Source organism: Piliocolobus tephrosceles, chromosome 3 (genome assembly GCF_002776525.5).
Source record: "Piliocolobus tephrosceles isolate RC106 chromosome 3, ASM277652v3, whole genome shotgun sequence".
In the NCBI taxonomy this organism is placed as follows: domain Eukaryota; kingdom Metazoa; phylum Chordata; class Mammalia; order Primates; family Cercopithecidae; genus Piliocolobus; species Piliocolobus tephrosceles.
Window position 1 is genome coordinate 7,209,545 of NC_045436.1, and position 27,930 is coordinate 7,237,474.

Below are 27,930 nucleotides of genomic sequence, written 5' to 3' on the forward strand. Positions count from 1 at the left end.
GCAGTGGCGCAATCTTGGCTTGCTGCAACCTCTGCCTCCTGGGTTCAAGCCACTTTCCTGCCTCAGCCGGGATTATAGGCATACGCCACCACGCCTGGCTAATTTTTGTATTTTTAGTAGAGACAGGGTTTCACCATGTTGGCCAGGCTGGTGTCGAACTCCTAACATCAAGTGATCTGCCTGCCTTGGCCTCCCAAAGCGCTGGGATTACAGGCGTGAGCCACTGCGTCCGGCCGATACCCTACTTTTCTAAGAAGACTTGAGCCACTGCATTTAAAGTATCACATTTTCCTTCTTGTTTATCTCAGAATTTCCCAACATATGCCCATAGATTTTGATTACATGTTTTAACTGAGGTGTAATTAACACAAAGTACAGTACACCAATCTCAAGGGTTCAGTTCGACAAATTTGACAACTGTGTATGCCTGGCTAACAGCCATCCAAAACAACATAGCACACACCTTCTTCACCTAGGAAGTTCTCTTCTACCCATTTCCAGACAATTTCCTTCTTCCTCCCCACTACTCCAGGAAACCACTCTCTGACGTCTGTCACCATATAAATGTTTTCTGTGTGTTCTTCAATTTTATGTATTCACATAACTGGAATCATACACTATGTACTCTTTCGTGCCTGGGTGCTTTTGCTTAACCTAGTGTTTTGGAGATGCATTCATTTTTCTGTGTATAGCAGTGCTTTGTTCTTTTCTATTGTTTAATATTATTCCATTGAATGAATATATCATAATCCCTTCTCCTACTGATGGACACTAGAGTTGTTTCCTGTTTTAGGTAACTCTGAATAAGGGTGCTACAAACAGTTTTTCACCTGTGTTTTTATATATTTCGATAAATACTGAAGAGTACAATTACTGGGTCATAAGTAAGTGTTAAACTTTATAGACAACCGTCAAACAATTATCCAAAGAGTTTGTACCATACCAAATCCTTATCAGCAACGTATGAAAGCTCCAATTACTCTACATCCTTCCTGATATTTGACATTGTTAGTCTCTGTGATTTTAGCCATTCTAATGGGATAAACTTACTCATACCTTCTTGACCTTCTAAAGCCACTCCCCATTAATTCAAAAGAAAAGGCAGCCTTGCTCTTTCTCATTCTGTTTCTCCAACCTTCTTTCAGATACCTTTTTACTAATTATTCCCTCTCTTCTGCAGCTTTTGATGTTCACCTTCCCTGGATCCTTGCCTTCCAACTCCCTGTGTTGAGCTCAAAATGTGCTGAGGGTTCAGTGCAGATCCAAGGTGACTAGTTGCAGAATGCTTGTGTAATAAGCCAGGTGATAGACAACACTGGCTAATATGACTGTGACTGTGGGAGAGGTGAAAAGCAGTACAGCTTGAAGACAGTTTGGAGGTAGGACTGGCAGGATTTGCTGATGAATTAAGTGCACATGACTCCCGTAACTGCAACTATAGTCCTATTATTCTCTTTCCAAAGCTCTATCGCTTACTTCTAAAATTCGAAAGGACAATACTGAATTCATATCTTCCCCTTAATACCAACTTTCCAACTTTACCAGTTTTGATTCAATTCATTCTATGAAGAAATACTTTTGAAGCACTTATTACTATGCATGTGCCAGGCACTGTTCTAGGCATTTGAGTCCTCTATGAACAAAACAGAGCCTATCTCTGTTTTTTTTTTTTTTGGATTACGCTCTATTGGGGGGAGACAATTAATAATATAATTACAAAGCAAATTATATGGTAATTTGAAAGTAAGTGTTTTAGAAACAAATAACAGAGTAGGGTGGGAAATCTCCTGGTTTTGTGTGGCAGGGATGAGCTGTAATTGTAAGAGGAACACTGAGCAGAGACTGAATGGAAGAGATGAGAGTTAAGCAGGAAGAAGTCTGGCTGACGAGCATTCCTGGTAAGGGACCAACTAGTGCAAAGGCCTCGTTAAGACCATGCCAGGTATATTCCAGACACAGGAGGAAGCAGGAGAGGAGATTCAGAGGTAACAGGAGCCAGGTCATGTACAATCTGGAGGGCCATTATAAAGACTACCTCTCACTCTGAGAGATGGGGAGCTAGCGGAAAGTTTTAAGGACCCAATGACATACTGTAACATTTTAAAAGATTTTCTCTGGCCACTATGTTGAGAACAGGCGCGGAGGTGCAGCGGGTGTGGTATGGGAGGGAGGGTGTCAAGGGTGACAGCAGAAAGACGAGACAGGAAACCTCTGCAGAAATCCATGTGAGAGACAATGATGACTAAGACTAGTGTGTTGGCAGTAAAGAGGACAGGAAATTGTTGAATTCTGAACATACTTTGACAATAGAGACAATGGACTAAAAATCTTGTATGTTATCCCATCACAAAAAAGGTAAACAAATCTTAAAAAGCAAACTCCATTCTGCACTCCACGATCTACGTTTCGATTTCCAGTGCATAGATTGTGTCTCTTTTATTTACCTCTCTATTTAGAAGTTGTTTTTCTTTTCTTCCATTTCCCATTTCACGTATCCTTTGCAGTGTGTAGTTAACACATGCTTCATTACTTTAATTATCTTTAGGAGAAAAAGCCTCATTATAGTAAAGAATATGGCCTTCTTTATATACCAATAAATTTGGATATATGTCACTCCACATGCCAATAAATTTCATCTTGAAAATAGTGAAATACTATAGAAAAGAACAGTGGCCTGGTAAACACTGCTGTGCATCTGCTATGAAGAGATTTAAAAGAAATTCTGACATCTACTACTTGTGAAAACAGCTTTAGATTAAAAACTTATTAATTGTGGAGGCATGAGAGCATATTCCAAACAGGTGTGCATCTTTGTAAATTCATATTGACATTCCATTGGTGGTCTCAATATAAAGGCAGAGCACCCATTCTGCCACATGCAAGAGCTCATGGATAGCTGCTGTTTGCCAAGTTGACACAGCGCATGATGGGCTGGAAGACAGAAACCATAAACACAGCACTAGCATAATGCAGTATTGTGATCTATTTGGAAGCAGTCAAAATTTGATTTTCATATTCAGTCATTGTTATGCTGTTTCCCGTGGAAGGGCCAAAGTTGCAGGCATTCGTTTAGTTTTGTTTAGTCCCTAGGCTGTGTGTTATGCCAGGTTAAGACTTGATTCCACGTTTACAAAAACAGTCATGAAGCCAACAGTAATAAGGAAACCCTCAAAATAAATTAAAGCCTTTGATGTACAACTCATGGCAACTGTCTCTTTGGCAATGGTACCAAATCACGTCACAAACAAGAGGAAATAGGTTCATTTTTCTGAACTTGCTTTTCACTGATGCCAAATGTCATATGGACATTAAGACACCTTCGACTAAGCAATATTGGTGACAAAAGCAAACTTGTACGAAGGCCAAGGAAAAGAAGCCCTGCAATGTCTTAGCAGCCGTCCAAGTAGCACATAATTGGTAGCAGAGGTGATTCTCAGAGGCATGATGAAATCAGAGAAAGACACCCTGTCTGACCTTTTATAGAACATTTTAGAAGCAAAACAATCAAATAAGGAATGCTTTCAATAACAATGGTGACAAAGTAAATCAGCTCCCTTTGATCAGAGTGGTGGATCTAGGTAACTGAATCCTCGGCAAGCTATGGAAATATGCAATAATGAAGGGGTCCTTCCAGTTTACTTCAACAGCTGGTTTTAGGTTGAAAAAGAAGACAGAATTCAATCCTACATGCTAATGATTATTTAACAGACGTGGAAATCCCACTGTTTTCTCTCCTCCTTCTTAAACAATGTCAAGAAAAATTTTCTTTAAAGCATAATGCTGCAGATGTCTAATCCTGTTAAGTATGCAAGCAAGAAACGTGTTTTCTGTGTATTTCACTTAATAAAGAGAAATCTGGATACTTAAAAGGGTACTATAAAAATAGACACTGATTTAAGACAGAAAATTTGAAAACATACTGGTAAATGATAATTGGTATGAGGATGCTAATTTCAATAATTAAGGTCATTTCTGGATATATTTGACTTTATACTTTTAAAAATCCTAAGGTTGAATAATCAACATAGTGGCAACGCTACATTATATCTTCGGGAGGACTTGAAATAGCTGCTTCTGAACCATAATAATAAGAAATTAGACAATAAAAAATTCTTGCTTATTTGTAGTAAATGGGTGTAGATATGACTAAAATTCACACATAATGTAACTGTATCTTCAATCTTTATAGCCAACACACCTATTATCAGATAAGAACAAACTGATTTATTACTTCCTCACTTCTTTGTAAGTGAAGTAAGAAGTCTTAGAAGTAAGTCTTTGTAAGTGAAGTAAGTCTTAGAAGTAAGTCTAGGAGGTAGGAAAAATCAGCAAAAATGGGTGGTAACCAAGACAGTGATTCACCAGGAATCGCTCTCGTAATTCACCCTATGCCATTAAGATGTGTACTTCGTAAATTGTGCAACACAGTGTCTTTACTAACTATATGACTGAACTTATTAAGAAAGGCGTATTGCCTCACTCTGGTGATGGCCAAATAATGTATGGATACTAATGAAAAACAGAACTTCTCACACACTGGGTAAAAACCAAATAGGAACTGTTTCAAGAACCGGGGAGAAGTAAGACTGCATCTAATCATTCAAGATATTTACACTGTAATGTAACGAGCTGTTCAGAAACAACAGAGAGAAAAGCTGGGAGGGGGAATAAACTTGTATGTTTAAAAATTACACTGCCACAGAAATATCTGACATTTCTGTGAAGCTAAAAGAAGAGAGAAACAGATGTTAGATGATTGCAGGAGCTACTGCAGATCACCTACCAGATGGAGGACATGTATCGATGCCTTTCTTTACAGATTATAAAACTGGAACCAAAGCGATGCTGTAACAATAGGGCAGTTTAGCCATTCATGAACTCAGGAAACGAATATGCATCCAATATTTACCATGTGCCAAGAACTGTGGTGGGCTCAGGGATATTGGACCAAACAAAACAAAACAAATAAACAAAAAAACACCAAGAAAGGAATTGGGAATGTTCAGTGTGGTGAAGAGAATAATTGAGGTGTAAAAACATCTATTCTTATATTTGTTGAAAGGTTGTCACTGCCCAGGTATGGTGGTGAGAGCCTGTAATCCCAGCACTTTGGGAGGGCAAGGTGGGAGGACTGTTTGAGCCCAGGAGGTCAAGACCAGAGTGGGCAACATAGTGAGACCACGTCTCTATTTTTAATACAATTTTTTTTTTTTTTTTTTTTTTAAAGAAAGGTTCTCACTTAAAAGAAAGACTGGATTCATTTTGTGTGGAAGCTAAAGGGAAGCATTCAGTAGAGCGCAAAGAAGGAACTTTCCGATACTTTCAGCTAAAAATAGAACAAGCTGCCTCAGAAAGCAGCGAATCCCTATCCAATGGTTCAAAAAGGCAGGAAAATCTTATGCCAGGGATCCTCTTGAAAAGATTCCCGAGCCAGGCGAGAGGCTGCATTTGAGGCTCTTTCCAACCTAAGGTCGTTATGATGACATGATCCAAGCAATGTTTTAGTAAAATCAAGTGAGACGAAGAACATACTGGGGCAGGAAAGATGGGCAGGAGCGAAGAATTTGGTGGTAGCTGAAACATGAACCATGAACACCTGCAGGGAAGAGATGCCTTTGGGAAGAAAAGAATGTACACAAACTATTTCAAAGGAATAATCAATAAAAACTAAAACTTTGAAAACGGTTTCTAATCAATAAGGGTTTAGAGAAATGTTAGGCATTATTAGGATATTTGTAACAGTTTTTTTTCCCAGTGCATTCCTTACTCACTGAAAGCACCCATTACATGTTTGCCTCTCACTTTATCTTACTCGTTCCAGATCAAAAGATATTTATAATTTGTAGGAATGATCTCATTTATTCATCTGTTAAAATTGAGATAATAGTAACTGCCCCTGCTACTTCACAGTATTGTTATAAGGATCAATCAATATGAAGCTTATAAAAATGATTAACTTTTTATTTAAAGGGATAATTCTTTAATAATACAGAATTATATCAAGTAAACAGTGAAAGTTTCCCCTTCCTCTAAGTCTAAATTCTTTTTTTTTTTTTGAGATGGAGTCTTGCTCTGTCACCAAGGCTGGAGTGCAGTGGCGTGATCTCAGCTCACTGCAACCTCCACCTTCTGGGTTTCTAGCGATTCTCCTGCCTCCTCAACCTCCCGCGTAGCTGGGATTACAGGCACACACCACCAAGACTGGGTAATTTTTGTATTTTTATAGAGACAGGGTTTTGTCTCTACATATGCACAACATGTTGGCCAGGCCGGTCTTGAACTCCTGACCCCAGGTGATCTGCCCACCTCAGCCTCCCGAAGCGCTGGGATTACGGGTGTGAGCCATTGCACCCGGCTCTAAGCCTAACTTTCAATATAAGCCAGTGTAGCAGAGTAACAGTTTGAAATATTAATCAAGGTTTCCTACCAGCACCACTGCTGCATTTTCTCCTGTACCTTTCTCCATACTATGTGAGTACATGGTGCCTTAGAAAAAAAAGTTGTTAAAGCAAAGTAAAGAATACATTATTGATCTTTAAATTTCAAAAGCTTGGACTTAATGCTAGAAACAATGAGGTTGGCGAAGGATTTCTGAGTACTCAGAGGTCACTTTTCCAGCACCTGGCCCCTTAACCCCCACAGTACCTGACTATGATTGCATGATTGGAGCGGAACAGAATTAGGCACTGTGTTGATGTGCTGAGAAGTTCCGCTCCATGTTGCACCCCCCACAAAGTTGGATATAACAACAGAAACAAAACATGAATCAGTGTGGCAAGACCTTGCCCCTTTTCCAGGAGGGTAAAGTAGCACAGGATAGGAGTAAAGGTGGCTGTGCAGGGTGTTCAGGCAGATGAAACTGAGATAGCCTCAAAGTGGCAGCCTGCTCCAGCCCCAACCCCCACTGTGCCCAAGGTGTCATGGTGGGGCAGCCATACATTTTCTGGAGTCAAAAATCGCATGGAAATGACTAAGAGAAGAACAGAGTTCCGAAAGGGTCTTGTGATTAATGTGGATGCCTAAGGCAACAGTGGCTGGAACAGAACTATTTCTCACAGTTCTGGAGGGCGGAAGTCCTAAAAAAAATGTGGTTAGGACTTCAACATATAAATTTGAGAGGACACAATTCAGGACACAGCACTCACCGGACTGTGACACTTTCATAATCCTATTCCTAGGATGGGATAAGGAAGTTAATAAGAAGCTCTGATTTGACTGTGTCTACTTAACGACTTTCTACCATTGGTTGGAATAGTGGCTCAAAATTAAAACTTAGTTCACTTAAAAGAATAGATGTTTATGTTTCTTACGTAGCCTATGGTTGCCTAGACAATCTTACATTCACATACATTTTTTGAAAGTGCAATCTTTATATTAAGTTTGACAAATTGCTTTTTTATCTACTCTATAATAGAACATAGGTATTTGTTTTTTGAAGTTAGGGTGTGTATCTATCTATCTATCCGGATACACACAGTATTGTTCATATACATATACGTACAGTATGTCTTAAATAGGTTGGTGCAAAAGTAATTGCAGTTTTGACATTACTTTTAATGGCATAAACAGCAATTACTTTTTCACCAACATAATATACACTTGTTAAGGTTCATTCTTTTGTAACAACTGAATAGTATTATGATACAGCAGGAATTCCGTTTTGATGGGCATTTAGGTTGCTTTTAATATCCATGTAATACTTCAATAATCCCTTACATAACTATGGTACAGAATTCTATAGGATCTATTCAGAGAAATGAAAAACTGAAATTGCTTATCCACCTAAACAATTCTGACAGGTACTGACAAAACGTCTTCCCATTACAGTTTTTTTATGTTTTCATCATAAAATATTACACGTTCAGTGCAAACATTCAGAAAAAACAAAACTACAGAAATCTAAAAAAAACTGGGAAAAGAGAAAAACTAAAACTATCCATAATCCATTACCCAGAGAAAATTTGGTTTGTTTCTTTCCTGTTTTTTTTAAAATACACAAATATCATCAGAATCAAGATTGTACTGCATAGTTCTGGTTTGCTATCTTCCATGTATCACTAACGTGAGCATCTTCCTATGCTATTACATATTTGGAGGGATTTTAAAAATTGTAAAGGGGTATTATCAGCTAATTTTTAAAATCATTTTAATCCACATATTATTTACACACTGTAATTTTAAATTTTGAATTCACAAATAAAATTTTTAACAAATTTATAGAGCTCTACAAACATCATCCATTCCAATTTTATAGATTGCCATCAATGTTTTTAGTCTTAGTTTGTCTTTTTTTCAGTTATTAATTATAATTATTAAATCCTCTTTGGCTTTGAAATTTGCCTATCACTTTTCTTCCCATTTGTAGACAGTAACAGCAAAGGCCAGAATTTAAGACCCCTTGGAAATGTTCCTCAAATTAAACCATGCATTCTTCACACAGGACCAGTTCTCTGCCCATGAATGGAGAGGAATGGATGTACTCTATCCTATAATACTACTTCTAAAATATGGACATATGTCAACACTCAGACCTTACACCAAGTAGAGAGACTGTCTCCAAAACATTTGTCTTCTCTGAGGAGTTGTATCTTTGCCCATTTACTTCTCCACTGTTCGTTATATTGTTATTTAGTACTTTCTTTTCCCCTTTCATTCAAGCAGGATCTGTTCACGGAGGATGCCCTACTGCCTTGTTTCCCTGTGGCACCATCAGAACTGCTGCTATAGTTGTGGTACTATCCCATGGGAATTGGAGAAGCAGCATGAAAACAGATGTGATACTTGTCGGTTTTATTCCTGCTGCTCCTGAGAAGGAAGTCCTTTGTTCAAGAACAGAGCAGGCATGACCACCCACTGATGGCATTAACCAGTAGGAAAGAAAAAGGGAAACTGTGCTTTTGCCTCTCTTGAAAACTTCTCTTCCCTAGCAGAGTGACTGCATTAGCTTCACTCTGTCGCTTCTGCTGGCATTACTGGGAAATCACTGTTTGTAGGAGAAGCAGCAGAGGGGGCACTGAGCTCTAGGGAATAATGAAAGATTTGAAATATTAAATGGCTGAATCACCTTGGGAATGGAATCTACTCTTGAGTTAATGTTAAAGAGGAAATTTGAGAAAAAATTGTAAAACACACATTATTATTCTAATTGGCCTTCATACCTCAGTTTTTTAGCTTCTTGTCTTTTAATAAATAAAAATGTATTTATGTGGGAGTGTGTGTTTGCATTAAACTACTTTTGCAGTTTCAATTCAAGTAATATATTCCTGTGTACTGCAATGTTGCCAGGATTCAGGGGTGGGTGGGTGGGTGGGTGTGTGTGTGTGTGTGTGTGTGTGTGTGTGTGTGTGTGTGTGTGTGTCTGATGTACTGTTGTGGGGATACTCTTTTTTTTTTTAATTTTTAATTTTCATGGGTACATAATAGGTCTATATATTTGTGGGGAATATGAGATATTTTGATACAGGGATACAATGCATAATAATCACATCAGGGTAAATGGGTTATCCATCATCTGAAGCATTTATTCTTTGTGTTATAAACAATCCAATTATACTTAATTATTTTAAAACATACATTAAATTATTATTGACTACAGTCACTCTGTTATGCAATCAAATACTAGATATTATTCATTCTACTCATTTGTACCCATTAACCACAGGGCTAGTTACTCTCGATAGAACGTATAAGGATTCTTAATTCTCCATTTCTCAAATTAAATTTCAATAAATGCATGAGGTGTAAAGAAGTTGTGAATGAAATAAAGCTTAAAATGACCGTGAAATGAAAAAACGTTACAGAAAGAATACAACAAACCTTGGGCATTAAAAAAAATCAATAGAAAATCTCAAAGTTTATTACAGGGTCCTTGCATAAGGTAAGCATTTTTCTTCTCAAATCAGGCGATCACGTTGCCACATTTTCTGGTTTTGCCATTAGAAAGTAATCTTAGAAAGGCAGGTAAATATGTTCAGGAGAACAAAAGTTTGAATTCTAAATAGAACAAAGAATCTTTTGATTAGTGGTTACTATTTCATTGTAATTAAACAAAAGTAGTATGATCTGACTAAGGACCAAAGAATAAGGAACTCCTCATTTCTATGGAAACAAGGAAAATTACTCCTTTCAGCAGTTTTAGGGCAATCTTTGCATTATACCACTTCTGACAAATTTCATTCAAATAATTCTCTCCTGAGCATTGTATTGTTCTCAGGATTAATTAATATCTACAACATACACTGCTTTTAAAATGTAAGTTAACGTTAAGCACTATAAAATATTTTGGTTGGATGGACACAAGGGGGATTGATTTTCAAAAAAAAAAAAAATCCCGAGGAATAAAGAAAAAAGAAAGAAAGAACAAAATAGAAAATGCAAAGAATAATGTGAAAGAATAATTTAACTGGGTTGGAAACTCAGTGGTCACAGCTGACACCCTGGAAAATTATGATGCCAACAGAACTGCATCAAATTCCAAGCCTCACTGATGATATAAATAACCGTAAGGGTAGATCTGTATGGGTATCTGGATTATTCTTTTACATCATAATTTTGGATATGATACTTTTCTCTAGTGTAACTATCAATTTTACCCTCTATGGAATTATAACATCTCCAATAAGGAAACATTAGGCTTTAAAGCTTCTCTGGAAGAAGCATAAAAACTGATTTATATCTAATGACAAATCAGGACAAGGGATCTGAGAGCTGATGCTACAGAAATATAGAATTATTGTTTACATTAGAAATACTTTAATGCATGCCATTCTGTGCTATAATAAGATTAAAACTGTTATCTTTTTTGTTTTGTTGCAATGATGAGATTAATACCAATTGTCTTCACTGAAGAATGACTATAGAGGCCTTTTTATGCATTTACATCCCCAATCTACTTCCTCTTACTCCACTGATATACAGTATCTTTTAAGAAACAACATCTCTCAGCTTTGCCATTTTTATCCCCTTCATCTAGAGTAAGCCTGCTGCCAAATCAGCGGCATGTCAGAAATGGGTGAGGAACACGAAGATATACAAGTGTGAATTTCATGAAGCCTGATGCTCCTACCATGCCATATATTTTTGGCCACTAAAACACTACAAGTACTTAGCTTCAACACCCCATGTTGTGCATCTCATCCCAGTAGCAATTACAGCTAGAGTCCAGCTGTAAAAACCTGATGGAGATGCTGTGCACATTCAAAGAACCAAAAGCACAAATCATTAGGAGTGCATCACTTGTTTTCGGAAGCGTTTTCGCTACAGGCATGCACCCGCAGGGCAGGGCCATTCTCTTTCTTTCCTCTTGTGCACTCCACCGAGGGCAAACTACTGCAAAGTAACCCAGAAACTCACCATTACCTCAGATGCCATTTAAACTCTTCCTTCATGCATTCAAGGGAAGGGAAATCGGTTCGTAGCCGTAGATGAAAGCAAAAGGTATCAGGCAAAGCCTACTAAGCCTCTCTGCAAGTTCTCTCTCTTTCTAATACTCCAAAGAAACAAAATCAATCAGATCAAGCAGGAAGTAAACTAGGACTGCAACTGAGCAATGGGCAGGTTAGACATTTTGATAGTTCTATATATTTACTCAGAAGGAAATCAGTGTAAACATGTATGAATGGTAGAGACATCTAGGGAAAAGGGTTTCTGAGGCACATAAAGGGTACCTGAGGTACAGAATCACACCAGAAGTGGTTCTGAATCTCAGCTGGGCTGGTGACAGTGCAGCAGCTGGAGGCTGGGGAGAGAGCACAGATGAGAATCTGTGGGATGCAGAAAGGGAGACTGCATGGTTTGAACTTCAACTCCAAAATGTTGTACTCTGTGGCTTCTCTTTAAGCATCACTGGCTAGAGACTATATGTAGATTCAAATCAACAGAGAAGGGCCAAATTCAGCAATAAGAAAGACCATTACCACATGGAGTGATAGGGTCTTGCTTAGGGCTCCTTAGAAATGAGGGCTCATCTGTTAGCTCCAATAACGGCCCTGTCTTTTTTTAAAACAAAACGAGTACTTGAAAATGTGAAGAGCTGAGCCCTGGTTTATTGAACAAAATGTGAAAAATAAACACAGTTGCAGAAATTCAAGTACATCACAATTTACTTACAGACAATAACGATTTTAATGAAGTTCCGAGTACTTAGTTCACACACTCCAGAGATTTGAGTCAGACAGGAATAAACAGGGCCCCAGTTAACAAATGGACTAACCATTTTGTACACTTTCGATAACATCCTTTTGAAATCTGCAGTTTGCTCTGACCAGGATGAACAGGATTGGTTTATAAACAGATAATAGATACAATGCTGAGTAGAAAAAGTCATTTAATTTTGATTTTACATAAGATTTTATAATTTTGTTTTAAAGTTCTCCGAAAAAAGCCCCACAAAAAAACAAATACAGAACCTAGGACAATCTCGTAGAAGAAAATGTCCGGTAACCATATTTAGCAACTGGTTTTTAGTACACATTAGATGTATGATTTTAAAAACTGGCTGCAGGAATGAATGAACTCTTGATTAGATGAATACTGCCTCTAGGGTAACCTAATGTACATCCCTCTTGCCTTCTCTTGCCTGTCTTCTAGGGAATCCACAATGTGTATGCATATTTTACCTAGTTCAGCCTGAGTCAGGCTATTGAGATGTTTCTGCATGCTTTTCTCTGCCTATTCTTCATAGAGTAACATGGGGTTGATACGCCAACACTTCAGTCTACGTAGGAGTGGGTCATCGTCATTTCAGTGTTTGCTTTATACTGTAACGTGGGTGCTCTCTTACGATTTCCCAAATGAATTCAACAAAGTGCTGGCTACAGGGGAGTGGGAACTTGTACACTGGTCACGTTAAGCTTCACTATGTGAGTAAAACTTGTAATTAAGAGCTAAGCTACCATTCTCTAAATATAAACTTTTAAATAATTCTTTAGAAAAGAAAAATTTTATTTTTTAAATAGGACAATTCCTCCTTGTGAATTCTCATGACCAAATGATGTCACTAATTACTTCGTTGTATTCAATTTTGGGATAGCTTGCATAGTTGAGTTTGTAATGCAATAAACTATGCCTGAATGGTCTGCTTACTCCACTGCAAGTTACAAGCAAAATGCCTTCTCCTGAAAGGACTTGTCTCTGAAATGCACAAAGTGGCAAAAAGCCAAGGGAAGCTGGTGCTTAAGCAACCACGACTGAGCAGTGCCTGTGTGCATTTCAATCTCAGCCAACCGAAGTAAATGTTATTGGAGTTTTTGTGCTGTAAAATTGCTGCTTTCATGCCCACTGCATCTGACAATAGGAATCCTTGGTCTACTAGGAAGGTGGGATGTTGTTGAGCCTTCTAGCCAGATTTCTACATTCCTAAGAAAACAGCTGGGAAGTGGGGTAAAACTTCTGTTGTTCCTAATGGGCTAGGGACAATGAGACTCACGGTGGTGGTATATTTGGTCAGAAAAACAGAGTAAACAAAAAAAAAAGTACTACTGTTACTTTTTGCATTAAGCATTAGGACCTGGGAAATTATTCTTTTAGAGAAACTCTTAAGTGTTCGTAGAAAAAAAAAAAAAAGTAATTCCAGAGAGTTTGTTGAATTCTCAAATGAATTCAACAACGTGCTGGCTACAGGGGAGTGGGAAGGGGAGACACTTGTAAACCGGTCACCTTGAGCTGATTAATGGTGGATTAATGACTTAAATTTTTAATTTTCAGGAAATTTTAAAAAGCATATTTTACAAATCATAAAATCAAGATCCATAAATACATTATTGCATTTTGAAGGGCAACAATTTAAAACCCATATACATGCATTTAAGTTAATATGTGCATTTGGCTTTCTTGATGTACTGAGTCCTCCCTGCCATGGTATTTATTTGTAAGGCTGTTTAGTTACTAGCACATTCATTCAGTGCTCACTTACCGAGCCGCTGTCTGAACCAGGCCAAAATTTCATCTCTAATGTTGTAGTTTTAAATGTATTTTAGGCCCCAAATCACTGTGTAGGCCCCAAACCATACAAATAATCTTTTTGTTTAAATATATTGAAAAAAATTCTTAAAGCATCCACTGCTACTTCTAGGCAACTAATTTTTTTTCAGACTTATACTAACATAATGTCTACCATATAAGCATAATATTTTAAGTAAGACTTACATAGTATTACAGTTAATGGAGGAGCAAGATTCAAACAATATTTCTTGATTTTAAAAAACCCAAACCTCTATGATAGTTTGTCACTGGTTGCAACACACAGTTATATTTATGCCTCATGTTAAAAAAAATGTACTGAACAATACAGAATGATTTGGAATCCCTTGTCTCCTTCAGTCAGGCACTAATTCTATTAGAATGGTTTGTTATGTTAATTATGTCCTTACTTTCCTCACTATACATTTTCAGCATGCACTCACATGGCCATTAATGTGAGCTAAGTAAGGAACCACGTTCACTGATTTCTTTTTTTGGAAGACGAGGAATAGTACTACATTATATGCTTGAGGCATGAAAAATAGAGAGACCACAATAGCTCCACCTCCCTAGCCCCTCTTTTACTTAACCTTTCAAGCTGCTCACTACTCTGGCTTTACAGAAACGTACATCATGCGAAAGGGAAAAAAAAAAGCTTAAAAGGAAACGGACAGAAGTAGAAATAGAAAATCAAAGCTGCAAAAAGACAAATTAGACACTGCCCCCTCTCTTCCAAGTACCCTTGATTATGATGACATGGGCTTTGTTTCAGATTTCTTTTGATTATTTTTTTCCTCTATGGCTTTTAAGTAAATGAGCATTTGAACTGCCACTTAGTAATCCTAAAATCTTGGGCAAGTTATTTAACCTCCCCGTGCTACATATTCTTCATCTGTAAAACAAGGTTAATGATAACAAAGCCTCAAGACTACGAACATTAAATTAAATATCACACACACTCACACGCACACACACATGTGAATACACACACGCGAATTGCCTGGCACACAGGCTTGCTCAAAGTAGGCACCCAATAAAAGTTTCATTTCCCTCTTTTCCTGATGCATTTATATTACTATCATGTAGAAAACTGTAATTCTTGGCAAAATATGAATTACAAGGATAACACAGTTCAACTAATTGTTCAATCACAGTATAAAACCTGATTTTGGCAAGTCAGTGGTCAGATGGGCTGAGGTCAGTTAATTATCACTCGGCAGAAGTTGGAATAGTTAAACCGAGCAAGCATGCATTTTTCCTATAATTAGAAGAACAGTACAAATAGAGCTTTGGCACTGCAACTGAGAAATAAAAACACGAAAGAAAAGATTAATCCGATGAAGGATGAAGAGGAGATAAAACTCAGTTGGTCATTAGAAAGCCTTTGTTATACTTAAAATGTTTCTAAGCATGAGGAGAATAAATTATTATCCCTTTTTAGCTAAGGAATAAATTTTTGTCAGGTTCTATGTATGTACATACACTTATGTCTGAGATTGGCCACAAGTAACACAGCACAGAAGGTTTTCATGAAGAAAAAACTGAGATACCTTCCTAAGTATATTCCTGAATACTAGATTTCAGTGGCTGTATAGTAAGGGAACGGACATAAAACTGTTCATTTGGCAGAGAGAACAGATTGAGTTAAGGGGTCGTGTGCTTTGGGAAAATTTGGCACCTGAAGTGAAAGGGCTTAAAAATCAGAGGCTTTGAAAAGTTAAATCACAACGCAGATGGACTCTAACTCTCCATTTTCTTTGGAGGTTTAGATAGTAACCCAAGTTATCAGGCTGTTGTGGTCTGACAACGTGCTGTGAACGCTAACCGCAAGAACGCCTTTCAAATCTAAATGAGAGGAGGCATTCACTCTTAGTAGACACGGTCCCTAGCAATACGCAACCGAGCAAAGGAATAAGAAACTCCTTGAAATAAACTTTAATCATGCTCTTAAGTTTGCCTCTAGTAAATGAGTTTCAATTTTCTAAATGATTTATGAAGATTATAGAAGCACAGCAGGGTGTGGTGGCTCCTGCCTGTAGTCCCAGCTACTCTGGAGGCTGAGGCAAGAGGAAGCCTTCGGCCCGGATGCTCAAGGCTGGAGTATGCACGATCACACCTGTGAACAGCCCTTACACTATGGCCTGGGCAACACAGTGAGACCCTGTCTAAACAAGCAGAACAAAAAAACTATCTAAGATTATAAAAGAAATTCGGATATACTTACAAGAGGGCTGCCCTTGCTGTGACCATTTGCTTTTTACTGATTCAGTATCACGCATGTCCTGGAACCAAGTGTTCGCTCTCTCCCTAGTCAAGCTCTATAACTTTCTGAAAGATGACAGAGAAACTCGAACACTCTTTTTCTGTTAATCTCTAAATTCAGTTGCAATTTAACTTGGGGAAACAAAAAATACTTTATGTAATTTAAAAATACCCTTTAAAAATGTCAAGACTACATTCATTAAGAGGACCCATATTAAAATAACTCCCGTGTTCTTAGACTCTCAAGTTTAATCTTAATATCTCATTCTATAGTTTAATCCACTTTTTCCTTTCCCATCTTTGGCCAATGCTAGAACTAGATGGTCATCATCCATTACATCTTCAAAAATGATTAATGTGTCTCCCTTTAGCTTTCTCTCCTTTCTGTTAAATAATTCAATTCTTATAGAGTTCTTTTCACGAGTCTCATTTTCTAATCCTTTAATTAGCTTGGTAGCTCTCCGAACACTCTTCAAGTTTCAGAATGGTACAGCAAAACTGAATTTGGATAAAGGTTCAACTAATGCAAAATAAAATAGTTTAAATATCACATAGTTAGTCTGAAAGATCCTGGAGAGTAGAAAACAAAGTCTTGTACATCTTTGCAGCATATGAAACATAAGGATATCTTCAATAAAGGAAGAATTAATGGGTTAACAATCATTGGAACTCCAAACTCACCCACTACTAGAAAGCAAATCAAGGGTTAACTTTGTTTCTTTTGTAGAGATGGTGGCGGGGAGGGCATCTGCTACGCTGCCCAAGCTAGTCTCGAACTCCTGGCCACAAGTGCCTCAGCCTCCCAAAGTGCTGGGATTACAAGAACGAGGCACCACGCCCAGCAAGTTATTATTTTTGTCATGGCACGAGAAAGGAGAAAACAGCTAACTCGAGAAAAGTTGCTGCCAGACCCGAAGCTGATAAACAGTCCTGTCATTCCCAAATGTTACTATCATGTAACTTTTTTTTTTTTTTTGAGACAGGGTCTTGCTCTGTCACCCAGGCTGGAGTGCAGTGGTGTCATGATGCAATCACAGCTCACTGCAGCCTCAACCTCCCAGGCTCAGGCAATCCTCCTGCCTCAGCCTCCTGAGTAGCTAGGACTTACAGATATGCACCACCATGCCTGGCTAATTAATTTTTGTAGAGATGGGGATCTCACTATGCTGCCAAGGGTGGTCTCAAACTCCTGGCCTCAAGCGATCCTCCCAGCCTGGCCTCTTGAAGTGCAGGGATTACAGGTGTGAGCTACTGTGCATGGTCCATTTAACTTGAAATACAGTAAAAGATGCAACTTTAGAATACTACTACACAATTATCAAATTCCACTGGTCTGCATAATGAACAGGGGGTCATATTAAGTCAGATAAAATAGTAAGGATGGCTTGGTTGCATCTTATGATATTATATTTATAATTTTAATTTTATTCCTATATTATTATCCCTCTCTGTTGTACAATTTATAACAGATTCATTGCACTTTATTCAGGCCTTTTCTAATCATCACAGTTTAAAAAGTTATGTCTTCATGCAAATTCATGTAATTGGCCATGTATTTATTTCTTCACATAGTTTATATAGTTATCCTATCACCGCTGCTGTTATATTGCTATGAAAAATGTTTATTAACATGAACTGAACACTAGGTATGGCCCTAAAAATCAGAGTGAGAAAACTTTAGCTGAGAGCTCTGTGAAAAAGGGACAATTTCATCATCTTCGTGTTACTGTGGACAATGAAGGGACAATTATACATTTAAGGTTTTTTTTTTTTTTTTTTTAGATGGAGTCTCACTCTGTCGCCCAGGCTGGAGTCAGTGGCGTGATCTCCGCTCACTACAATGCCTACCTCCCGGGTTCAAGCGATCCTCCTGCCTCAGTCTCCTGAGTAGCAAGGATTTATAGGCATGCACCACCAGGCCCAGCTAATTTTTGTATTTTTAGTAGAGACGGGGTTTCACTGCGTTGACCAGGCTGGTCTCAAACTCCTGACCTTCAGTGATCCACCCATCTCAGCCTCCCCAAGTGCTGGGATTACAGGCGTGAGCCACTGCACCCAGCCAAGGATTTTTTTGTAACAGAAACTAAATAATCTCCCAGTTGGCTTACTCCCTGAAGCACTGCTTAACCCCTCTGGTAGAAGGTGAAAATAACATCTTTCCTTCCCAATCTCAGTGCCTCAGGACATGTTTTCATTCAACAAACATTTAGTGACTACTCTGTGTTCAACACTGTATTAACTATTGAGGTTAAAAAATAGATATCTTCTATTTTAACCTCAAATAGTTCACTTTAAGGGAGCACAGATTCACAGTGATACAAGATCCTCCACAAATCCCTGGTGTTAGAAGCATTAATAGCTTGTCTCGAGTGATGAACACCTAGAAAACCCAAAAAGAAATATTTTAAGCAAGCTTCAGAGGCTAACAATGAAAGGCAGAATAAGGTTTCACAGAACAAAATTAAGGATGAGTCCACCAGATGCTGAAATTAACATCTGCAAAGGATGCTACCACCTGAGAGAAAGGACACAAGATTTATTAGAGCAGTTGAGAAAAACAATAGGAGTGACTTCAGGAACTGTGACCCTAGCGTTAAGTCTTAATAAACAGAGAGACGTACAGTGAACCAATATATGTAATTATTCTGTGGATTACATCTCAACAGATAGGTCTGTAAGAATAGCTACTTTTCATTTATTTTGTGAATCAAAGTATACTCTAATTCTTAAATCCTGTATTTAAATTGATAAATCAACTTACATACATACATATGACTACAAGAGCTATTTTAGGAATCGCTATTTTCTGTTCTGAAATGCATGTTAACATTTTATGCTGACTTTTTTTAAACATAAAATTTCCACATAATTTTATGGTCATCTTGGTTAATTTTTAAAAAGTAACTCCATAAAATAACAGACATTGGTTTTGAGCAGAATGTTTATTAGACCTTCAATGATTTTCATACACAAGACTCCAATACATAATTGTAAAGGCAAAGAAGGATTTCCATTTTGATTTCCCATTACGTACGAAAAAACCCATTGCAATTTCTAAATGAACCCAAAATTTCTTATTTTCTTGCCTAGATATAGTTCTCTATAGTCAGACTAAATTAAAAAGAGAAAAAAAGCTGATTTATAATGAGACTGCAAAACTCCTTCCACAATCCTCATTCTATCTGTCCTCAATGCCCTAATGTTTTTAGCCATACTTGACCGATTACAAGTATCCTACGTTTCTTTGTCTTATTAGAAAGACCAATTCTTCTCAAGAAGAATGCATGATATTTTGAAAGAAAATACTTCTGAAAGGATCTCAAAGGTGGAGAAAATTAAGCAAAGAAAACACTTCAAAAGCAGGCTCCTCCGTGAAAAGTGCTGGGCCTTGGAAGCGTGACTCGAACAATGGGTGGACTGCTTCTGTGGTCCTCAGATGCTGACAAGCCTAACATTTGCCTTCCAATTCTCTACAAGAACGCACATTCCTAATCCCAAAAACACCAGAGGCTCAGCGCTTGAAGAGTTCTGAAATCCCGTAAAGATGGGCTGGAAAACTCAAACAACACACTCTTTGCTATCCAGAGGGACTCTGATGCTATTACAGACTTCATCTTAGAGCGATAACTACTCCACCCAACGTTTAATGGAAAGGAATGAACATAAAACCCTTTGGTTTTAAAGTTGTGAGTTTCCGAATTGTAAATTTTCCTTTGAACAGTATTAATTCTTTGAAGTGAACTTTTTTGGTCTATAATTACTGTGCTGACATTTTACTTGACTGTAACATCTAGCAGCATGCACACAAGCATGCACACATGCACACATCCCAGAGTAATACACAGTTCCGGGGAAAGTTAAATTTTCTGCAGTGTCACTGGACACATTAGAATGGTATCTGGGACAGACTTTAAAATTCGATCTTACCTTAAAAAGGCTACTGCTCACTTAGTTAAGTTACTGCTGAACTGCCAAGTAAGACAGAAAAAAACCATATCATCTCTGTTTTCCATTTGGTACAAGTAAATGACAGGTTCTGTAGAAAATATCATAAAGCAATCATAAAAATAAGAGTCTAGTTGCCATGGTAGGGGATGGGGAAGGGTGGGAAGAGGGGATGCATAGCATAAGAATAGAGTAAGAAAAACAGAGAAGGATTTCAGGGAGTGCTGATGCTTCTTTTTTAAAACAAGGTTGGCAATTGAAAGTGACTGCTGTGTTAAGAAAGTTCCCAAGACTCTCTTTGCACTCAGTGGGAAACACCGCCATGATCCATTATTAAACTGGTAAGAACAGACACTATACTTGATCTTAGCCAAAAGGCCGAGAAGCGGTGATCCATTATTGATGTCTGCTGTAAGTACTGGAGCTGGGAGTGTTAACAAAAGTCCCACACGTTTGCCACCTCTGGAGTAGAACACCTCCATCAGGTGACTAACCAGTGAATGCCAGAACCAACAGGCTCACCCGGCCTTGGGGTCACGGAAGCATTCCGTTCCCCAGGGAGAGTTGCAGAAGCAGGGTCTGTGCACTCCTTGCTTTCCACTCCAAAGCTTTAGCAAGATCTGTGTTGGAGTTAAGAGTCTGGGTTCTACATATGGACATTCTTCAAGTTCCTAAAACCGTGTGTTTACTGTGAACATTGTACAACTGAAGGCGGCTCATATTTTCATAAAATGAGGAAAAGCTGGGTTTGGATTGGAGAAGTTCTGAACATGAGTCACAGTCGGTCTTTTTCTATTCTGATCAGACATGAGAAGGGAATATTTTATTTTCTGAGACAGGGTCTCGCTGTGTTACCCAGGCTGGAGCTCAGTAGTATGATCAGAGATCACTGCACCCTCCACCTCCTGGGCCCACAGGATCCTTTCCACGTGAGCCTCCCAAGTAGCTGGGTCTACGGGTGCACACTACCAGGCCTGGCTAATTTTTTTATATTTTATTTTTGCAGAGATGGGGTCTCACTATGTTGTCCAGGCTGGTCTCAAACTACCAGGCTTAACTGATCCTCCCACCTTGACCTCCCAAAGTGCTGGGACTCAAGGCATGAGCCATCACAACTGGCCTGGGAATTTTTTTTCAGAGATGGCAAATGATTGGGTTAGAAAAAGAAAACCATTTCTGTGGCTACAATAAAGCATTTCTTTCTTTTCCATGCCTTAATAGCTGTAGTGATAAAATATGCCCAGAAAATTTTAAATAAGGAGCTATCAAGGAGCAAGTTTAAAATATGATTTTGGTTCCTTACATGATAAAAAAAGATAGTTTAGTCAAACTATGAAAACCGAAAGCTGTCATCTTCTTTCTGTAGGGTTGGACTCACATGGAAACTGCACCAGTGAGCACTGGATAGAGCTGGTAGTGTGCTTAGCATTTGGCCACAAAATGGCCTGGATGAAACTAGCACTGAGTAACCTTCTCTGACTGTCATGAAGACGGGATGGGGCAGAGGTGACGTAATTTGTTCAACAACTGATGGACCAGATGAAGAAGCTGACATGAAAGAAAACAAAGGGAAAAACTAAAAAATTAAAATATGGGCTAGAACATTATACAAGTGAAAGTGTACAGGTTCACTATCTTATTTTGAAGCAAAATTATTCATTAACGTTTAATAATAATGAATTCATATTTATGACAGCATATAAACAATTTCTCAAATATCTGAAAAGCACAATGAGAAAAGTAACCATAATATAGTTTAGAAATAAATCTATAAAACATTATACTCTACTTTCTATTTACAACAAACCTAAGAAGATCTAAAATTAAGAGTTTGCAGTGTGTTTTGTACTAAGATGGGAGATGTGTTTGTAAAGCAAACACAAACGCCTGTACCATTCCTCTGTTTTACCGTAATTCTCTGTTCTGCTAAACAAATAGGCAGATGTAAGAAGCTACAGGTCAAGATCTTTGCTTACTCATGAGAAGTAATCACGTGTGAGGTACATCTAGAAATGGAAGAGGAGATATTTCTTTTGTAAAAATAAGCATATTGAAGATTTAGAAAACAGGATTAATTCAGCAGTTAACATACCGATCAGATTCTACAAACATGTTGCAAACCTACAATTAAAGACTTAATCATGTGCATTCAGATATACATAGATTTCAATACGAACAGCTTTTGAGCGACCTCTGCTAACTAGAGCAGCGTATATATAGAACCTTTTCAAAAAACAGATAACTCTTGGACATGCTTTTTATTATCCATATATAACTTGTCCACTTTCAGGATTATCTGTGGACAAATTAAATCTCTGGTAGGATTCCCTATTTCTTTGCACATTTCCAGACTATTTTCAGTTGCTTGGACTATTTTCAAAAGCTTGTCGGTTTTCAGAGAATAAAACTTATTTTAATTAACTGAAGTAAAAGACAGATAAAAAGATAAATGTCAACCAGGCACAGTGGCTCATGCCTGTACTCCCAGCACTTTGGGAGGCCGAGGTAGAAGGATCGCTCGAGCCCAGGAAGTTGAGGCTTCAGTGAGCCATAATTGTGCCACAACACCCCAGTCTGGACAGAGCAAGTCCCTGACTCCAAACAAACAAACAAAAAATGGTAAATGTTTAATTGAGTCAAGGATTCAACAAACATTTGTAGAGCACTTACTTGCTGTGTGCTTGGAATATTACAGTATTAAACCAAATAGACACGGCCCCTGCTGTCAATCTTTGTAGAAAGAGAAATTAAAAGGAAACAAATAACGAAGCAGTAATACAGCTGGCCCTTCAACAACAGGGGTTTGAACTGTGCAGGTGCACTTACATGCAGATTTTCTTCCTCCTGTGCCACCTCTGGGAGAGCACGACCAACCTCCTGTTGCCTCGCCTCGCCAGCCTGCTCAGCGTGAAGATGACAAGGATGAAGACCTCTGTGATGACCCACTTCCAATTAATGAACGGTAAGAAGATTTTCTCTTCCTTACGATTGTCTTACTAACATTGTCCCTTCTCTAGTTTCCTTTACTGCAAAAATACAGTAAATAATGCATACAACATATCAAATATGTGTTAATCGACTGTTGATCGGTAAGGCTTCTGGTCAATAGTAGGCTATTCATGGTTAAGTTTTGGGGGAGTCAAATGTTACATGAGGGATTTTGACTGTGTGCAGACGGGGTGGCACCTCTAGCCCCCTAATTGCTCGACGGTCAACTGTAATTCCTATGAAAAGATGCAAACAGGACAGAGAAATGGAGGAAAACAGGTGGGCTACCTAAATCGGGCAGTGAGGGAAGGCTTTTCTGTGGAACTATGTTAAGCTGAGATCTAAAGACAGAGAAAGAGAAGCCATACCAGTTGAGAGGGGCAGAGTCTTCTGGAAGAGGGAACTGACTGTGTAACACCACCGGGGAGGGAGACTGGCACGTTCCAAAACCAGGAGAAGGCCCGAGGGCAGAGGTAAAGGCAAGGCAAGACAAGACTGGAAAGAAAGGCGAAGGCCAAGTTATCAGGGTCTGGTAGGCCAGGAGAGGTTTTGCACAAGAGAGAACTGAGATTCAGCTTTTATTTAAAAAGTATTCTGGCTGGTAGAAACCAAGCAGGAGGCAACTGTAGAGGTCCAGGCAAGAGGGGATAGAGAGTGGCTTAGACCTGGGTGGTTGCAGTGGGGCTGAAGACAACTGGAAATATTCAAGATATAATATAGAGATGCTAACAACAGTTTGCTGATATATCATCTATGCAAAAATATACATCTATTAATGAGTTCTTACAAACAAAAAAGACGTCTTTCCAGGCAAACGGACATATCAAGTAAACAAATTGGTATATTGTTGTCTTAACTTTTCTCCCCTCAATTTTATTTTACTCATGTGACAGACTCATAGCTCTGTAATTTCAGAACTAGATGGCATCTTAGACATCACCTTGACTAAAAACCACGACTTTTTTTTCTATCAAGAGAAGCAATCTTACTTTACCTTTTAATCTCTGCAGAGATGGGGAGTAAAAGTAAATCTCCAAGGGGAATTTAGTTAAATGAGATCCAGCATGTACGTTTTCAGTATCTACCGTTGAAGATTTTGATGTGCTGGCTGATGGTTCCTGATCTGCCCTAGCTCTTGCTCAGGTAAGAAAATTGATGCCAGGAGGTATTAAGAGATTTGCTCAAATTCACCTAGATGAAGACTAGTTATACATTAAGTGAAGGACACTGTCTTTAACAATATGGGCATATATTTGACTCCAAGTCCCTAACTTTCACAAACTCATCATTCATCAAGCCAACCCACAGGTTCTCTCCTTAAATGAATGTCTCCTTCTTTCCATTAATTCCTGCGTTTAAAAAGTGAGGAGATAAGGAGAAGATGAGCAAAACAACTTTTATTTGACAGTCATGAGAGCTAAGGAGACTGAGAGGTTACCTTTTTAAAAATCTACAATGCAGGCGCAGTGGCTCCTGCCTGTAATCCTCACCTGAGGTCAGGAGTTCAAGACCAGCCTGGCCAACATGGTGAGACTCTGTCTCTACTAAAAACACAAAAATTAGCCAGGCATGGTGATGGGCGTCTATAATCCTGGCTACTTGAGAGGCTGAGGCAGGAGAATCGCTTGAACCCAGGAGGCAGAGGTTGCAGTGAGCCAATATCATGCCACTGTACTCCAGCCTAGTGACAGAGCAAAGCTTCGTCTAAAAAAAAAAAAAAAAAAAAATCCACAACGCTGTGCTAGAGGGAGCTAGGAGAATGCCTTGCAGGGGAAGGTTGAGCTGGAACTTGAAAGGCAAGTAGAAATTGGAAACGCAAGAAAGCACAGAATAGGGTGGGGCAGGGTGTTGCTCTCTTCCTGCACAATCGACTAACAACTTACATGTGTATACCTTTCTGAACACAATATTTGTTATTAGCTATATAAACTTATTAAACTATAAACTGAAATCTGATAACTCACTTATTTAAGCGTCAGGAAACATTCAGAGGAAAACTGACAGTATGTTATCTTTTCCTTTATCTTAGTTTTTTGAAACATTCTCAACTGAACATCTTGAAGCAATAGGCACTACATAATATTTTGGTTCTTATATATAAAAATAAAAGGAAACCAACCTCCTTCCTCTATTTCATCCAGAAGGATTATATTGAGGATATTATCTGAATTGGTATTCCAAGGAATAAAATAAGCCCTAATAAAGAAAATTACTTTTATCAAGATTCATATCCGACTATTCTACAGCATCTACTGATGTAAAGCACTTAAAATAGAGTAGCTGATATAAACTAAAAATAAAATATACTTTTCTGGAAAATTATCCTTTCTATAGATGGAATACCACCAGAAAAGCATGTATCAACAACTTACATACACATATATATATGTTCTATCTCAAGTTTCTTAAGTTTTTTGGTGGAAACAAGATAAGACTTTAAAGATCTTTTGTTTTTAAAGATAAGGGAACAGATGCCTAGATGAGGCCTCAGTAACCTGTTTAAGGTTAGAGGTTATTAAAAGTAGAATGCTGGTCTCCTTGTGCTTGCCCATTCTTATAATATTACTTCACTGATAAAAATCAACATTACACCCACAACAGGTAATACGGCTAAACTTTCTGAAGATACATGTAACCTCCAAATAGAAGCAATGACCCTACCAGATGCAGCAGAATAATTGCATGAACCTCCTGACACAGAACCTTTCTTCTTTCTCCTATTGAATTTGTTCAAATAAATATACTTTGTAGTGCCATTTCTTCTCCTGGTCTCTATGTTGAGACACTTCCCTTCCTTCCTTCCTCCCTCTCTTTTTCCCTCCCTCCCTCCCTCTGTCCCTTCCCTCCATCCATGCATCCATGTATCCATGCATCCATGCATCCATCATGCATCCATCATGCATCCATGTATCCATGCATCCATCCATGCATCCATCGAGTCATTACTGGTGTGTTTGTTCCTTCTAGTAGGAATGATACAGGTCAATCACAAGCTAGATTTGTTTAGGAACTCCTTTGTTATGTCACCGACATTTGGTATAGCTTCCAAAGTTAGACTGCTTGGGATCAAACTCCTTTTCAAATTTTTACTGGCTGTATGATCTTAGATGAGTCATACAAACCTCTTTAACCCTTGTGTTCTTCACATCTACCACCAGGATTGTTGTGAGGATTCAACAGCTTAATGTGTAGTCAAAAGTTTAAACTTTCATTTACAGTGATACGGAAAGTAGACACCTGAACAACTCTCCTGCTAACATTAAATAAAGGATAAAAAAATTTTAGAGAATTATTTTTACTCATATCACTGACTTTGTAAGAAAGTGAAGTATATTAAGAGGCCAAAAACAAGCTGAATCCAAAACTTGACCTCGAGCTTCATCATTAAAGGGTACATGGAACTCTGGGGTGAAGATAAAGCCCAGGGCTTGTCCCTTTGAAAGTAGAGAGTTTAATAAAAACCCTTCCATAAAGCAAGGCTCCCAAAGAATTGCACTCTTAGTATAGGGAAACTATAATAAACCTACCCTATATAAAGTGACAAAGAAACCTGCCTGCCTTGACCCTGGCTCTAGATAAGAGAAAGAAAAACATCTCCTTCAAGAATTTGTAACCAAGAGGTAGCCCTCAAATGCGTTTGCCCACCAAATTTACATTACCTGTGTCTGAAAACCTCAAGCAGAGGAATAAAGTGTCCCAGGTAAGCTGTGCCTCAGGTACTTGGCAGAAACAAAGGAAAAATCCTCTGCTAAAGAATTCCCCTACAGCCAGAACTCAAAGCATGTCCACAGATACAGTTTCAATGAACATGACTTTAGAGCCAAAAACATAAGAGAAAACCCTTGGCATGAAGTGAGGCACAAAATAAAAACTCAATTTACAAACAAGGGGAAGAGACTTTGTTATGAAATACTTGGTTCTGGCTTTGGTATCATAACCTTCAAACTAAGTAGGTGCTCAATAAATGAAAACTGCTACATATGGTTGTTACTACTTTTTTTTTTTGACAGACAGAGTCTGTCGCCCAGGGTGGAATGTAGCGGCATGATCATAGCTCATTGAGGCCTCAAACTCCTGGGCTCAAGCGATCCTCCCACCTCGGCCTTCCAAGTAGCTGGGACTACAGGTGTGTGCCACTATGCCTCGGTAACTTTTTAAAAAAAGCTTTGTAGAGATGGGGACTTGCTATGTTACCCAGGCTGGTCTTGAACTCCTGGCCTCAAGCTCTCCTCCCACTTCAGCCTCCCAACATGCTGGGATTATAGCCATGAGCCACTGTGCCTGGTCTGTTGTTACTATTTTATTAATGATGGCTTATTAAATGTTACTCAAAACCAGATTTTGCTATTGAGGCTGTTGGCTTTTAGCATTTAAAATCTGTTTTCTAATCTTCTCCATCATATTAAGTGCTGAATTGCTAGTCATGAGCTCTGTAGTATGAAAACACCACTTCCTCTTCATTACACATACTACATAAGATAATGTATGTTAAGTTACTAGCAACATTCCTATAAAAAGCATGGATTCAATAGAAGTTCTCATCTAACTTTTTTCCCTTGACCAATGGCATGATGGAAAATGTTTGCACCGCCCTATAATTTTAAAAAAATTAATTCAGTATATTGTTGGATGATTGTGTTTTTGAAAGATGCTCATGCACAAATGACAGATTTCCTAACATTCTGCTCTCTATTTTGAGGCTTTACGGAAATGAAGGAAGTCCAAAAATATTTCGTTTTCTATACACACACACATAGAGTCACTTTCTATGGCTTA

The 27,930-nt window shown here is 38.3% G+C and overlaps 1 protein-coding gene and 1 pseudogene across 2 annotated transcripts in view; both read right to left on the bottom strand.

The window, feature by feature from the left end:
• Positions 1-27,930, bottom strand: part of TENM3 (teneurin transmembrane protein 3) — a 470,182-nt gene that overhangs the window by 228,607 nt on the left and 213,645 nt on the right. The gene's annotated exons all lie outside the window — the stretch shown is intronic.
• Positions 20,354-20,556, bottom strand: LOC111548532 (annotated as a pseudogene).